Here is a 14,081-nt window from a genome sequence, read left to right as displayed (position 1 = left end):
ACCTTTTTCAGCAGTGGGCCGGTCCACCATCCCTCAGACCATGTGGTGGGCTGAACTATATTTTTTTTGGGGGGGGGGATGAATGAATTCCTATGCCCCACAAATAACCCAGAGATGCATCTTAAATAAAAGGACACATTCTACTCACGTAAAAACACACTGATTCCCGGACCATCCATGGCCGGATTGAGAAAGCGATTGGGCCAGATCCAGCCCACAGGTCTTAGGTTGCCTACCCCTGCTTTGAGGAAAACTTTGTGCTTTCAAAATGCTTTAAATGTGCTGCGTGGATGTGACCACAGATATAGATTATTGTTATTCTGTTAGTATTAATTACCTTTATTTGTCACTTACTATAAAAATGTCTCAAAGAAACTTTCAGTTAGAAAAGCATACATTAAAAAATCTAAAATATTTCATAAAATAAATAACATTAAAATAAAAGAACATTTTTGTTTGAACACCATTTTATGTCTGAACACATGAATGAAACAAGTTTGTCAACTGGACAAATAAGAAGCAACCAAAAAACGAGCACAACACATTCAAGAAGTTTGTTTATTTATGTAGAACAGAGTTGTGTAACCTCATACCTTGTTGTTGTTGTTGTTGTTGTTGTTGTTACTACCCTGCTTTTCTTAGGGGGAATGACATAATTCGCTGGGAATGACATATAAATCTGCCGCTAAAAAACACATCCAGCACTAAAGCAAACTATCGTCTCACCAGCTGCCAGCAGCAGACGGCAAATGACCATCCACTTTACGTAACGGAGGGGCGGGGGGGAGAGAGATTTATTCCACAGCTATTTTACCCAGCGATTGATAATGATCCCGCAATCAACCACGATCAACCACCATCTCACAGGGATCTATCTGTCGATCGCGGTCAACCGGTTGGACATCTCTGACCTATCCTATTTTCATGTTTCTGGAGAGTGGCTGTACCATGGGAAGAATGTGAGTTTATCATTTTGCATGGGGATTATTTGAACGTCATGATGGCTCTGAATGAACTCAGTGACTTGCATGTGATCTTTATCTGTTTATGACCTTTTGCACCTTTTAATGAAGGCATGGCCAAAACCTAAAAGGTTGGGCATCCCGCATTTTAAAAAGAGCTATTTCTGGTTTTGTTGTTTTTAAAAAAGCATCCGTACATCCCATAGAGATTCTGTGGTTGCAGCTAAACTTCCTTTGTACCAGCCACCTGTTGCCATCTACTGGTCTTTAACCAGTAAAGCAACCAGAATTTACAAAACATGACTATAGTGGTACCTCGGGTTAAGTACTTAATTCATTCTGGAGGTCCGTTCTTAACCTGAAACTGTTCTTAACCTGAAGCACCACTTTAGCTAATGGGGCCTCCTGCTGCCGCTGTGCTGCCAGAGCACGATTTCTGTTCTCATCCTGAAGCAAAGTTCTTAACCCGAGGTATAATAATAATAATAATAATAATAATAATAATAATAATTTATTATTTATACCCCGCCCATCTGGCTGGGCCTCCCCAGCCACTCTGGGCGGCTTATATAAAAACCAAAAATACAGTAAAATATCACATGTTAAAAACTTCCCTGAACAGGGCTGCCTTAAGATGTCTTCTGAATGTCAGGTAGTTGTTTATCACTTTGACATCTGCTGGAAGGGCGTTCCACAGGGCGGGCGCCACTACCGAGAAGGCCCTCTGCCTGGTTCCCTGTAGCTTTGCTTCTCGCAATGAGGGAACCGCCAGAAGGCCCTCGGCGCTGGACCTTAGCGTCCGGGCAGAATGATGGGGGTGGAGACGCTCCTTCAGGTATACTGGACTGAGGCCGTTTAGGGCTTTAAAGGTCAGCACCAACACTTTGAATTGTGCTCGGAAACATACTGGGAGCCAATGTAGGTCTTTCAAGACCGGTGTTATATGGTCTCGGCGGCCGCTCCCAGTCACCAGTCTAGCTGCCGTATTCTGGATTAGTTGTAGTTTCCGAGTCACCTTCAAAGGTAGCCCCACGTAGAGTGCATTGCAGTAGTCGAAGCGGGAGATAATCAGAGCATGCACCACTCTGGCAAGACAGTCCGCAGGCAGATAGGGTCTCAGCCTACGTACCAGATGGAGCTGGTAAACAGCTGCCCTGGACACAGATTTGACCTGTGCTTCCATGGACAGCTGTGAGTCCAAAATGACTCCCAGGCTGCGCACCTGGTCCTTCAGGGGCACAGTTACCCCATTCAGGACCAGGGAATCCTCCACACCTGCCCGCCTCCTGTCCCCCAAAAACAGTACTTCTGTCTTGTCAGGATTCAACCTCAATCTGTTAGCCGCCATCCATCCTTCCAACCGCCTCCAGACACTCACACAGGACGTCACCGCCCCCACTGGTTCTGATTTAAAAGAGAGGTAGAGCTGGGTATCATCCGCATACTGATGAACACCCAGCCCAAACCTCCTGATGATCTCTCCCAGCGGCTGCTGGGTTAGCGGAGTCTGTTACCTGATGCGTATGTAACCTGAAGTGTATGTAACCCGAGGTACCACTGTACTATGTGTGTGTCATAAAGGTAAAGGGACCCCTGACCATTAGTTTCAGTCGTGACCAACTCTGGGGTTGCACGCTCATCTCGCTCTATAGGCCGAGGCAGCCAGCGTTTGTGACATGACAGCTTCCGGGTCATGTAGCCAGCATGACTAAGCCGCTTCTGGTGAACCAGAGCAGCACACAGAAACGCCGTTTACCTTCCCGCCGGAGCTGTACCTATTTATCTACTTGCAGTTTGACGTGCTTTCGAACTGCTAGGTTGGCAGGAGCAGGGACCGAACAACGGGAGCTCACCCCGTCGCGGGGATTCGAACTGCCAACCTTCTGATTAGCAAGTCCTAGGCTCTGTGGTTTAACCCACAGTGCCACCCGCGTGTGTCATATATACCTTCAAATTAAAGGTGTATAGGCATGCCTATTTAGTTAAAACAGAACTCATGGCCTTTCAGACGTTACTGGACTCCCAACGCCCATCAGCCCTAGCCAGAGTTCAGGGATGATGGTCACCAACTTGGATGGCTTCTACAATAAGTAATGATGGCCACCAGCTTGGAAGGCGTCCAAAGAGGATTAGACAAGTTCCTGGAGGATAAGGCTATCAATGACTCCTAGCCGTGTTGCTTATGTGCTATCTCAGCTATCTCAAGGGGCTGTCAGGAATGCAGTTTCACCCATAGGTCAGGAAACGGACTTGAGGTGTGAAGTGCAATCAGCTTTTACTCACAAAAGTCAAAACACAACAGAGTTCATCTAGGCTAATCTGCCCTAGATGTTGCTGGGAGTAGCAGCTGGCCCCTCTATCCCTCTGAAGCCCTCTCCTTCTGGACACCTCCCAAGCAGCCGTAGACTCCGGTAAGAGGGAGACAACCTCCTCTGGGCCTGTTTGGCCTGTTGCTCAGCAGTATTTTCTCACCAAAAAGTATTTTCCAAAAGAGCCACTGTGGTGTAGTGGTAAGAGACCAGGGTTCAAATTCCCAGTCAGCCCTGAAGTTTACTAGGCCAGTTACAGTCTTTCACAGGGTTGTTGTAAGGATATATTTGGTGGAGAACCATTTGCACTTCTTTGAGCTCCTTGGAGGTAAGGTGGAATATAAAGGTAATAATAAATAAATAAATAGTGTATAATACATGATTTTTATATTTGGAACAGCCTGCAAGGTAGGTTAGTCTGAAAAAGGGATTCCCCCTTCACCCAGTAAGTTTCATACCTGAGTGGGGATATAGGTCTGCTTTTATTTATAACTTTTTATTGGCCCAATGTTGGCTTCTGTATTGGCTCCAATGCTTTCCCCTTACATTTAAGGCTTTCTAACTTTCTTTGTTCATTCCACCATGCCTATTGTGCACAAGTTCATCTGCTGTCAGCCCTTGTTCTCCTGCAGCTCTATGCCTTTCCTTCTATTCTCATTGTAATAAAAAAAAAATTAAGGTCTTATATATATAATAAATGTTCATAAATGTACCAACCAAGCACGTACATAGATATGTGGACCACATGTCTGGAAGACTATCCTGAAACCATTTTGACTCCCCAACTGACCAAATGTTTGCTCTGAAAGGAGGGAGGGGGTGAGGGCACCTTCCCATTGTCTCAGGAATTGGGTAATCACCATCTCAAAGGAATGGCCAGACTACCAGGAAAGGCAATCAGATAAGGCATTGTCAGATAACCTGGCAGACAGGAAAAACAACAACATTCAATTTTCTGTTGTAGACCGCCTTTTCCGATGTAGGTATGATGTTTGTGGGGGGTGGTCTTGGGTTACACCCCTTCTGTGATGTATGTATGATGTATGGAGGGGTGGTCTTGAGCTCCAGGGCAGGGAATTTAAAATGTCTATATAAGAGCAGGCACACCTTTGTTCTGGGTCCTCCTCCTTTCTCCTGCGTGTGAGGGGAGCACCCTCTTGCAACAGCTTTAATAAAGATCAGGCTTGCTAGCTGCTTTGCTTCTCAATATTCTCTGGTTGGCCTCTGTTATTTTCTCCTACCGAAAGCGAACCCACTTAAGGACTCTATAGGGGCTCTTGGATACCCTATAAGGGAAGAAGGGCAGATTTTGTTTACAACATCATATGACATAAGGTGTGGTTTCACATTTTTAAATTTTGTCCTCTTGCGTTTCTTCTGTAGAGTCCTGGAATAGGAATGCACGTTTGTTCTCGCTGTGACCAAGATAAAGACAGCTGCTGAAAGATAACGGCAGCCACGTTAGGAACTCTTCCACCATTTAATCAACAACACCACATCTGACAATTTGTCCTGTGAAATGCTGACTCACTATTTCATGTATAATGATATGACTTATTTTCCTACATACATAAAAATGCAAGGCTGTCGCCACGCAGCTCCCCTTGGAAGTTCTATAGCGCTGCATCACAACTCTCCCCAGTCGGGGCTGGAGAGAGGGGAGGAAAAGAGAAGGCAAGTTGCACAATGACATGGGAGTGAGGAGGGTGGGATACTAAGAGGGGGAAAGACATGTTTTAAAATATCTGCAGGGAGGGACGTAAATGACAGTTTTAAACAATGGCAGAGGTTTGAGTAAAGCACTATGGAATATAAGAGTGCTCAGCATCCTTTATCTCTCTCACATGATGCAGCTGAGAAATGGAAGATGGAGAACTTTGAGTAAAGTAAGAAAAGAAGACACTGAAAGTGGGGGAAATGTCTGTTTTAAACAAAGCAGATGTTTGAGTAATGCAGGGGTTGGCAAGGTTTATCTTGCCTGGGCCGGATTGGTCCCGCGGAGATCCCTTTGTGGCTGGATCGTGCTTGCCCATGATTTTCGGCGTCTGCGCAGACGCGATTTCCGGCACTGCGGAAGCAAGTCCCCGCACTGCGCTGTGCTGGTTTAGCGCAGTGGTTTAGCAGGCAGCTCAGTTCGGGGGTGGCTCGTGGGCCGGTCAAACAACCTCCGCGGGCTGCTTCTGGTCCATAGGCTTTAGGTTGCTGACCCCTGGAGTAAAGCAATGCTGGAGGGTCACCAAGGAACAGTTTGTCTAGCTCAGTATTCATTGGTAGCAGCTCTCTTGAGTTTCAGACATAGAATCTTTTGCCATCCCTACCTGGCAATTCCAGGGGTTGAATAAATGCTCTTTTTTTCCTACCAGAAATGACATTCTGGGAATATACAGCAGAGGTACATGGTTTACACCCTGTGATGTACAAAATAAAAGCAAGCTCAGTTGGTTACATGCTGATAACGCCAAGGTTGCAGGTTTGATCCCCGTATCGGACAGCTGCATATTCCTATATTGCACAGGGTTGGGCTAGATGATCCACAGGGTCCCTTCCAACTCTATGATCCTATGAATTAAGGTACAGTACGTAGTTCCTGTGCCTAAGATCACACCTCAGAGTAAAATCTCTGTGGAGTTGCTGCAGCAACCATTGCAGCAATTTTTTGCCTAACTTACCAACAATCCCTCTTGCTTGCTTGAAGCAGCACTGAAGAACTTCTCTAGAAAAGGCACCTGAGCTCTCTTTAAGCATTTATTACAGACCCCATAAGCTGTTGCGCTATCCATCTGGTAAAGAGCTGGCTGTAATATGCAATGATTTTTTTAATGGGATTGGAACAGCGTTGGCTCATTCAGTCTAGAGAGGATGGGCCAGCCAGACCAATATGATCACAAATTTTGTCACTTGCTGAAGACAACCGTATGAGAAAGAATCCATTTGCTACGATGTTTGTAAAAAGGTAAAGGTAAAGGTACCCCTGCCCGTACGGGCCAGTCTTGCCAGACTCTAGGGTTGTGCGCTCATCTCACTCTATAGGTCGGGAGCCAGCGCTGTCTGCAGACACTTCCGGGTCACGTGGCCAGCATGACAAGCTGCATCTGGCAAGCCAGCGCAGCACACGGAACGCTGTTTACCTTCCCGCTGGTAAGCGGTCCCTATTTATCTACTTGCACCCAGGGGTGCTTTCGAACTGCTAGGTTGGCAGGCGCTGGGACCGAGCGATGGGAGCGCACCCCGCTGCGGGGATTCGAACCGCCGACCATGCGATCGGCAAGTCCTAGGCGCTGAGGTTTTACCCACAGCGCCACCCGCGTCCCTACGATGTTTGTAGTACACTCATATATTGCCAGCAGTTTACGATTTGCACCAACCACAAACCCTGACTTTATTAGTTAATGAAACGGAAGCGGCCGTACAGATCTTGTTATGTACTGAGTTGCAAATAAAGAGCATGAAATCCACTCTCGACTCCGAGTATATTTCAGATCTCATCATCAAGGAAACAGAGGTGGGTTGTGACCTTGACTGTGACCTATATATCATAGCTATATGGAAACAGTGGTGTCTGTTGCCTCTGGAAAGTGTGTGTGTACTTCAGGCCACACACCCCTGCCCTGCTAAAGTCATTCTGTCTACATCAGCTCCATCAATGGAAACTTCTCCTAAGAGCCATGAGAGTTAAATTTTCAGAGGAAGTATACAGTATCTCTGAACACCAGTTGTGGGCTTGCTGCACAATGGGAACAACTGACGGAGGAGACCAGCTGCGCCTCCTATTCGCCATGGGGCCGCTGTAGAGGCAGCATTGGATCTGCCGTCTCTAGGGACGCTGCCGCCCGAGGCAGTCGCCTCACCTTGCCTGATGAGTGGGCCAGTCCCCATGAGCAGTTTCGGTGTTGGTTTTGAGCATGACGGTTTCAAAGAACCGCAACTGAGAAAGTGCATTGCATTTACTGGAGTCCCCGCCTCCCCGCCCCCCAAACCGTTCCCATGCATTTGAACGGTCGCCCTCGGGCGGACTCTCCTTCCTTGGAGGCTTTTAAGCAGAGGGTGGATGGCCACCTGTCATGGGTGCTTTAGCAGAGATTCCTGCATTTCAGGGGGCTGGACTAGATGACCCTAGGGGGAGTTCCTCCCAACTCTAGGATTTGCAACGGGTCCTGGGAACGCGAATGCCCGCTGGACGTGCCCACAGAGAACCGGAAGTATTGAGCACCGCCTCGTTTTCACCACCTCTTTGGTTTTACAATGCCTTTGTGCTTGGGAAGCCGTTCCTCCTCCTCTCTCGCGCCTTGTGCGCAGGCGCAAAGCGCGCGCCGCGCCGCGCACGTTGGGCGGCGACGCACGCGGCTCCCGAGACGCTCCCTTTCCTCCTTCCTTCCCTCCCTCCCTCCCGGCGTCGACGGACGGACGGGCCGGCGGCGCGCATGCGCCGTAGCGCGTTGCCGTTGCCGCCGCCGTTGCCGCTGTCTATGCCCGTCCCTCTCTTTCTCTCAGTCGCTCGCCATGTTGTTGTGAGTCTCCCTCACGGCGGCGAGGGTGGAGGAGGGGGAGGGACCACGACGGCGGCGGCGGGGGGAGGAGGAGGAGGGGGAGGCGGGAAGGCGACGGGGTGGTTGGGTAATTATAGGTGAAGGTGTACCCGGAGGAAGGAGGAGGAGGAGGAAGAGGAGGAGGAGGGAGCCCGCCCCCCCCCCGTGTGTCCGTTACAGGCACACTAGCCCGTGAGTATTCGGCTGCTGAGGCGATGGGATGAGGTGGGTGGGGGAGGGGATGGAACGGCCCATGGAACGGCGGGGGAGGGGGAGCGCGATTGAGGGAGGAGCAGGAGGGCGAGTCCATTATTATCCTCGCCCGCCGCACGGTCGCTCACCCACGTCCTATTGTTTCAGACCCGGGGATTGGACTATTTTCTTTTGGGGGGGGGGAGGAGAAAACAGACAGACCAGGAGAAGAGGCCGCTGCTGCTGCTGCTGCTGCTGCAGCTGCTCCGGGCCTGAGCGCACGTCTTCGGTGCCCTCTGTCTCCACCCCCCCCCCACACCAACCTCTTTCTCCGGCCCTCCCTTTGTGTTGGCGAGCACTAGGCCCGTCGGGCAGGCCCCTCGCTGCTGGAGGCGGCGGGGAAGCCATAGGGAAAAGCGGGGTGGGGAGAGAGGAGGAGGAGGAGAAGAAGAAAGGAGGGCGCCTGTGTGGGTGTGGTGCTTCCTTGCTTGCTTGCTTGGAAGCAAAGAGAGGAAGGAGTCAATATGGTGCTGAGGACGACGTCTGCACGGCGGGCGGGCTGCCGTGTCCTGATCCGGGCAGCCGCGTCCCCTGCTTGTTTTGTTTCGCCCTCTCCGTTTTAAAACGTCTCGTTTTGCTTCGTCTCTGCCAAGCGGGGAGCGCGGGACAGGCGAGAAAGATAATTTTGGAAGTGGGTGGGGCAGTGTGTTGTGAAAGAGGGGGGGTTGTTAGAGGGATTTCCCTCCCCCCCTGTTTTGGGTATTGGGGGGTGGGGGAGAAGGATTTCAGTTTCTCCTCTTTAACAGAGAGGGTTAGGGGAATGAATAGGGTTGGTGTAGCTTTGCCCCCCCCCCAATCGTGTTTGAAGGCCTGCTATTGTGGGGCTGCAAGGAGGCGAGAGGGTTTTTTTTGGAGGTGCCAGCCAAAGGACTGTTAACCACAGCAAAGAGCACGAAGCAAAAAGGTTAAATCTTTGCCTGCAGAAACTGGTCTGACACGCTCAGCCTAATTTGGTGAGCCTTCTGCTGTGGGACTAAGGTAGTAGCGAGGAGGCTCTGAACCGTGGGGTGTTTTACGGAAAGTGGGTATTGTGGATGGGTGCTTGTTGTGGTGTTGGTCCCTTCCAGCCAGGGGACTGTATATTTGATGGATTGGTAACCTGAGAAAGGAGAGAGATGTAACAAAAGGGTGCACAGAAGGGAAATGGCAACTAAAGAGGTGGAGATGGTAAACAGGAACATTCTTCTGTTACACTGGCTCTAGGGGAGGGTGTGCAAAGTCTTATTGTAGACGTATTGCACAGTATGTCTTAAAACATTCATTGACATAGTAATCCTGGTTCTGTGGGTTGTTGGTTCGATGCCTATTGTCAGTTCCCCCTGTAGAAGAAAGAGTCTGGATGCCCCTTGTATAGTGTACACATGATTCCAGGTGAGGAAATAGGTTACAAATTGATGGGATTCTCTTGATTGGAAGACACTTGAGAAGGTGTTTGGGTCTGCTGGAAGCATCCATGTGGCTTAAAGTGTGAGTCCTTGGGATTTGTTGAAAGGCCAGCCAAAGAGATGCCACAGGGAATCTGGAACATGGTGACTTGGAAATTAGTCTAGTTAGGAAGAATTTGTGAGGTGAACTTATTTTGGTGTCTGGGGAAGAAAAACTTAGCACGTCTCTGTGGGAGGATCAGCAAGAAGTGTGGTGAAGGCCGCAAGAGAAGTCAGCAAAACAGGAACTAGTGTGGGGGATCTGTGAACAAGTTTGGTTATTGGAGGTATGGTAGGATGCTGAGTAGAAAAAAGGGAAAGAGTCGGATATGCAAGACACGTGGTGGTCATACAGGCAGATTTTCTCTTGTTCAGTAGAAGGTTTGAATAATGTGCCTTAGGAAAAAATGTAAATATAGTATCTGTATGAGGAAGCAGTTTGCATGAAATGAGTAACTGACATTTGATTATACATTCTGGTAAATGTGGTTTCACATACAGCGTTTCCCCCCTTTTAGTCTTTAAGGAAACAGTTTTTTTAGGTAGGGTATGTGAGTTTAAGTGTTGACTTCCTCTGCAGCAAATTATATTGGAGCATGCAACTTTTCAGACCTATCAGTGCATTATATATTTCTGTTGTATATTGAGGAGGGCTAATTGACAGCCTGTTCATTTTTATTAAGCATGATAAACAAGCATATGTTCTAGTGTGTTTAACACTGTAATGAGTTTTGAGAATACTTTTCCTCCCAATTCTAGATCAGTGATACTCTATAGGAAGGTAAAATTCCAGAGTTTAAAAGAAATATTTTAAAATAAATAAATAGCTTTGATTCTCTGGCAGGTGGTGAATCTTTTTGGCTCCATGGGACAGATCCTTATCAGAATCAACCCTGTGGGACAAATTTGACAGGTGGGTGGGGCCACCCACCTCTCAATCAAATGTCATGATGAGGTCATGTTCAAGGTGCTTTGAAGTACAGACTTCAAAACAACTTGCAAGGTGCTGCTGAATCAGAAAGGGATTTATGACCTATATGCAAAAATAAAAATAAAAAATTCTTCTGGAGACAGTGAGGCGGCTTTCTCAGAAGGCCTCTAACATTTCAGCTCCTGGAATGAAGGAACCTCTGTGCCTTCCGCCCACTACTTTGCCACAGAAAACAATGGAAGAGACTGAAAGGAGCTTACCTGAGTGCTTTTCTAATTTCCTTCCCAAATACATATGCATACTTTTTGAGTCCTTCCTGCTTCTGGTGCACACCGAGAGGCGAGAGTGAGAGTGCCAACTGACTGGCTGCCCCAAGGAATGCACAGTATGCAGAAGGCAAAAGCAACTATTCAGAAATGAGCAGCAAGAAAGGGAACAGTTGATACTACACACTTGAGCAGCCTGTCTGTCCAGGGGCAAAGCAAACAGCACCAAGAGCCTAAAATTTTACTGTTGCTGCAGCAACTTTGAAATGGGCAGGCCATGCCTACAATGGACTGTTTTCTCCCCTCTCAGTGGGGGAGGAATTTCCTGCAAAAATGGAGAGTGGAGGAGCCTTTGTTTTAGCAGGGAACGTGTTTGCAGTGAAATCCTCTGCTAAAACGGATGTTTGTTTTCTTTGTTTTAACAAACGCCTTCTTGATTTAGAAATTATCTCTGCCCATTATGTAATGTCATAAATAATGTAAATTGGTAGGTTTGGTTTGGGCAAAATGGCCTCACTGGCCAAGATTGGCCCATAGTCCAAAGGTTCTCTACTTTGTTCCATAAACATCTGAACTAGATGGGTGGCACTTAATGTCTTTGTAGATGTTTCCTAAACTTAACACCAATATATGTGGAGAAGCTTAAGTATAAGGATGCTCAAGCAAAAGGACTTCCCTTCCATCTTCCTTTGAAATCTCATGAGCCCCTCAGAAAGCCTCATTAGGAACCATCCACAATAGCATGGAATTGCCACATTGTACCAGTGTTCACTTGTATTGTTGCATACTGTTCTCAGTCTGGGAAATGGCTTTTTTGGAATAGAGTGGGAAAGGCCTCTTGTGGAAACATCCTCATGCTTGCTGTTTTCTGGATTAAGCTTTATAGGAAACATGGCATATTCTCTAGTCCACATTGAAACACTATTTTCAGGGTGTGATCCTATATGCCTCTCATGCTGGGGAGTGAGAGTGAGCAGTCATTGCTATGTTGGTGCAGCTACCGTTGCATCTTACATGGGGTCAGCCCCATACATGAGAGAGGAAAAAACTGCTCTGGAAAATGCACCATGGAATAACATACAATTGAGCAATATTTTGTCTATGGCAATATTGCCAGTATCCACTAATCATGGGTTGTTGTAGTATTGACCCCCATACCACTCTTATGATTGAGGGAGTCAGTGCATTGATGGTGATACATGTCTCAGGACAGTCTTCTACCAATCCATACACACTGATGTCGCCATTCCTCCTCAGGCAGGTGTTTGGGTCTCATTATGTTGCATACTGCTCAAAATAATTGCATTTAACCACACACAAGGGGAATGAAGGACAGGCTGCTGAGTATAGTACCTGCATTGTCCCATTGGCAGGAGATCTGCAGAGAGGACTCATGTCCCTCCTCGCTCCCAGGATTCAAGACACACTGTGGGAGAAAATAAATATTTGCCAAAGGAAGAATAGGAGGAACCAAGACAGAAACCATGGTATGCCACAACCACACACTGATAGCAGACATCTGCAGCAATTCACTGCATTGGGCAGTGGTGGGAAATTTGGCTTTCCAGATGTTCTTGGACTGCAACTTCCATCGGACCCAGTCAGTGCAACCAGTGGTCAGGGATTATTTGGAGTTGCAGTCCAACATCATCTTGAAGGCCACAGGTTTTTCACTCCTGTCACATGGGGTTGGGAAACAGGAGATTGGAGCAGTAGCTCCAGGTGGGGATAGGGGAGAAAATGGCTCCCTCACTGTTCACATGCTTTGTCTAGCAACAGTCATGATACAGACACAAGAGGAATCTCCTTCAAATTGAGGCAGTTCTTCAAAAATTACAGAACAGTGCCTGCCTGGTCAGCCAGCAGGCAGGAAACAGATATCATTGGGCTGCCAATGTCAAGACCCAGTTATGAACACCAGGTTCCTTTCGGTTGTAAGAGGAGCCCTGGAAAAGCAGCTGAAATTTCACATGCAGGAGATATTGTGTTCAAATCCAGGTATCACTAGAAAAGGAAAGGGACTTTGACATTCAGGAACATCTGAACCAATATGCATGAGCACCGAATAGTCCCGTACACCTTTTGACTGATGCTTTCACCCTCTAAACTGGGTGCTTCTATACATCCTTGTATCAGCACTTACTTCACAGTGCACCCTGAGTGGCATGTCCTCTTGCAGTCCTGGGAACCTGATTGATCAGAGAGTAGAGGGTCTCTGGCTCTGGCCACTGGTAGTAACAAGCTACGTGTCCCACCCTGAGTCCAGCTGAAGCTAGATTGCATCTGGGGATGGAAAAGGTGTCCCTAGCTACCAATCCCGAATAAGAAAGGAACAATGCACATGGGAAAGTCATAGCACTAGCACCTTTAAGACACTCCCATTTAGGAATATATTCACTTTTGACATAACTTTCGCACATAACCTGTGAGGAGCCTGCTTGGAAAACATACCATAGAGGAACAGCTGGGAGCATCCTGCTTACGGTTGACCATAATGACATGGATCTCCTTTGTGGTACTGTGTGTTGGTAGGTCTTGTTCCATTGGGAGAGGACCTGTGGAGATAATAATAGGCAAGCAGCCTGTAGCTGGAACACCCTGACCTGGGCACACAAGTAGGTGTTTTGAGGAAACAAGAAAGCTGAGCGGTGCCAGTTCAGTGTTCTGCCAGTACTCTTTCCTGGCCTTCCAACTCTCTGTGGAGGTGAGAGATTTCAGTGACTCTGGCAATAAACCCATTTGGAGTGTAGTGGAACTCTTGTGTGCAATGACAGTTCAGTCAGCTTCATATATCTGTGCTGTGATCTGATAAGGCAAAAGTGCTTGAGTGTTTGGCCGGCAGTAAGAGTGGTTGGATTCTAGTGCCTGGGCTTTGCCAGTGGAGAGGCTTGCCTGCATTTGGGAATGAGTGTTTTCCTTGAGTAGGTGACACTGCTCCCTTCTGGGAAAGAACTTGAGACAATGCAAACAGAAACAAGTAGTCTTCAACACTTGAATGGAAAGTACAATAGTTGTGATAAAAACTCAACAGGTAAGCTGATCCTAGTAATGGATTTAGCACTAGCCCTTGTTTAGTGCTATGTGAACAAGCTGAGCTCCCTTCCACATGTGTGCATTTCCTCTTCCTTTCTTCAAACTCTTAACAATGTGGAGTTAGGTTAAAATAAGCCAACTTTACACTGTAGTTTGTGAAGCTGAATTGTTTAAACTACGACAATAGATAATGTTAACTACAGTTCCTAGTTAGAATGACACTGTAGTTGACAGTTGAAATGAGCTAAAAATGGAAGCAAAAGCTTCCCAACGCCTCTTGGCTTTGCGTTAGGAGGATGGGGAAGTGGAAGGAGGGTAGGTTTTTTAATGTAGCATGAAAAGACATGGTTTAGCCCAAAATAACTACCAACATTTAAG

The 14,081-nt window shown here is 47.5% G+C and overlaps 1 protein-coding gene across 3 annotated transcripts in view; it reads left to right on the top strand.

Moving 5' to 3' along the window:
- The first annotated feature begins 7,760 nt into the window (after positions 1 to 7,760).
- Positions 7,761 to 14,081, top strand: part of PUM2 (pumilio RNA binding family member 2) — a 62,733-nt gene continuing 56,412 nt past the window's right edge. The window contains exon 1 of one of the 3 annotated variants that reach the window (XM_081856809.1): positions 7,761 to 7,779. The gene's annotated coding sequence lies outside the window, so the exon portion shown is untranslated. Of the gene's footprint in view, positions 7,780 to 7,831; positions 7,990 to 14,081 lie in introns of those variants that run through there. The other 2 variants (XM_081856810.1, XM_081856805.1) reach the window with 2 other exon arrangements.

This window comes from Podarcis erhardii, assembly GCF_964252035.2.
Source record: "Podarcis erhardii genome assembly, chromosome: 3".
In the NCBI taxonomy this organism is placed as follows: Eukaryota; Metazoa; Chordata; class Lepidosauria; order Squamata; family Lacertidae; genus Podarcis; species Podarcis erhardii.
This window is presented reverse-complemented; position numbering and strand designations above follow the sequence as displayed.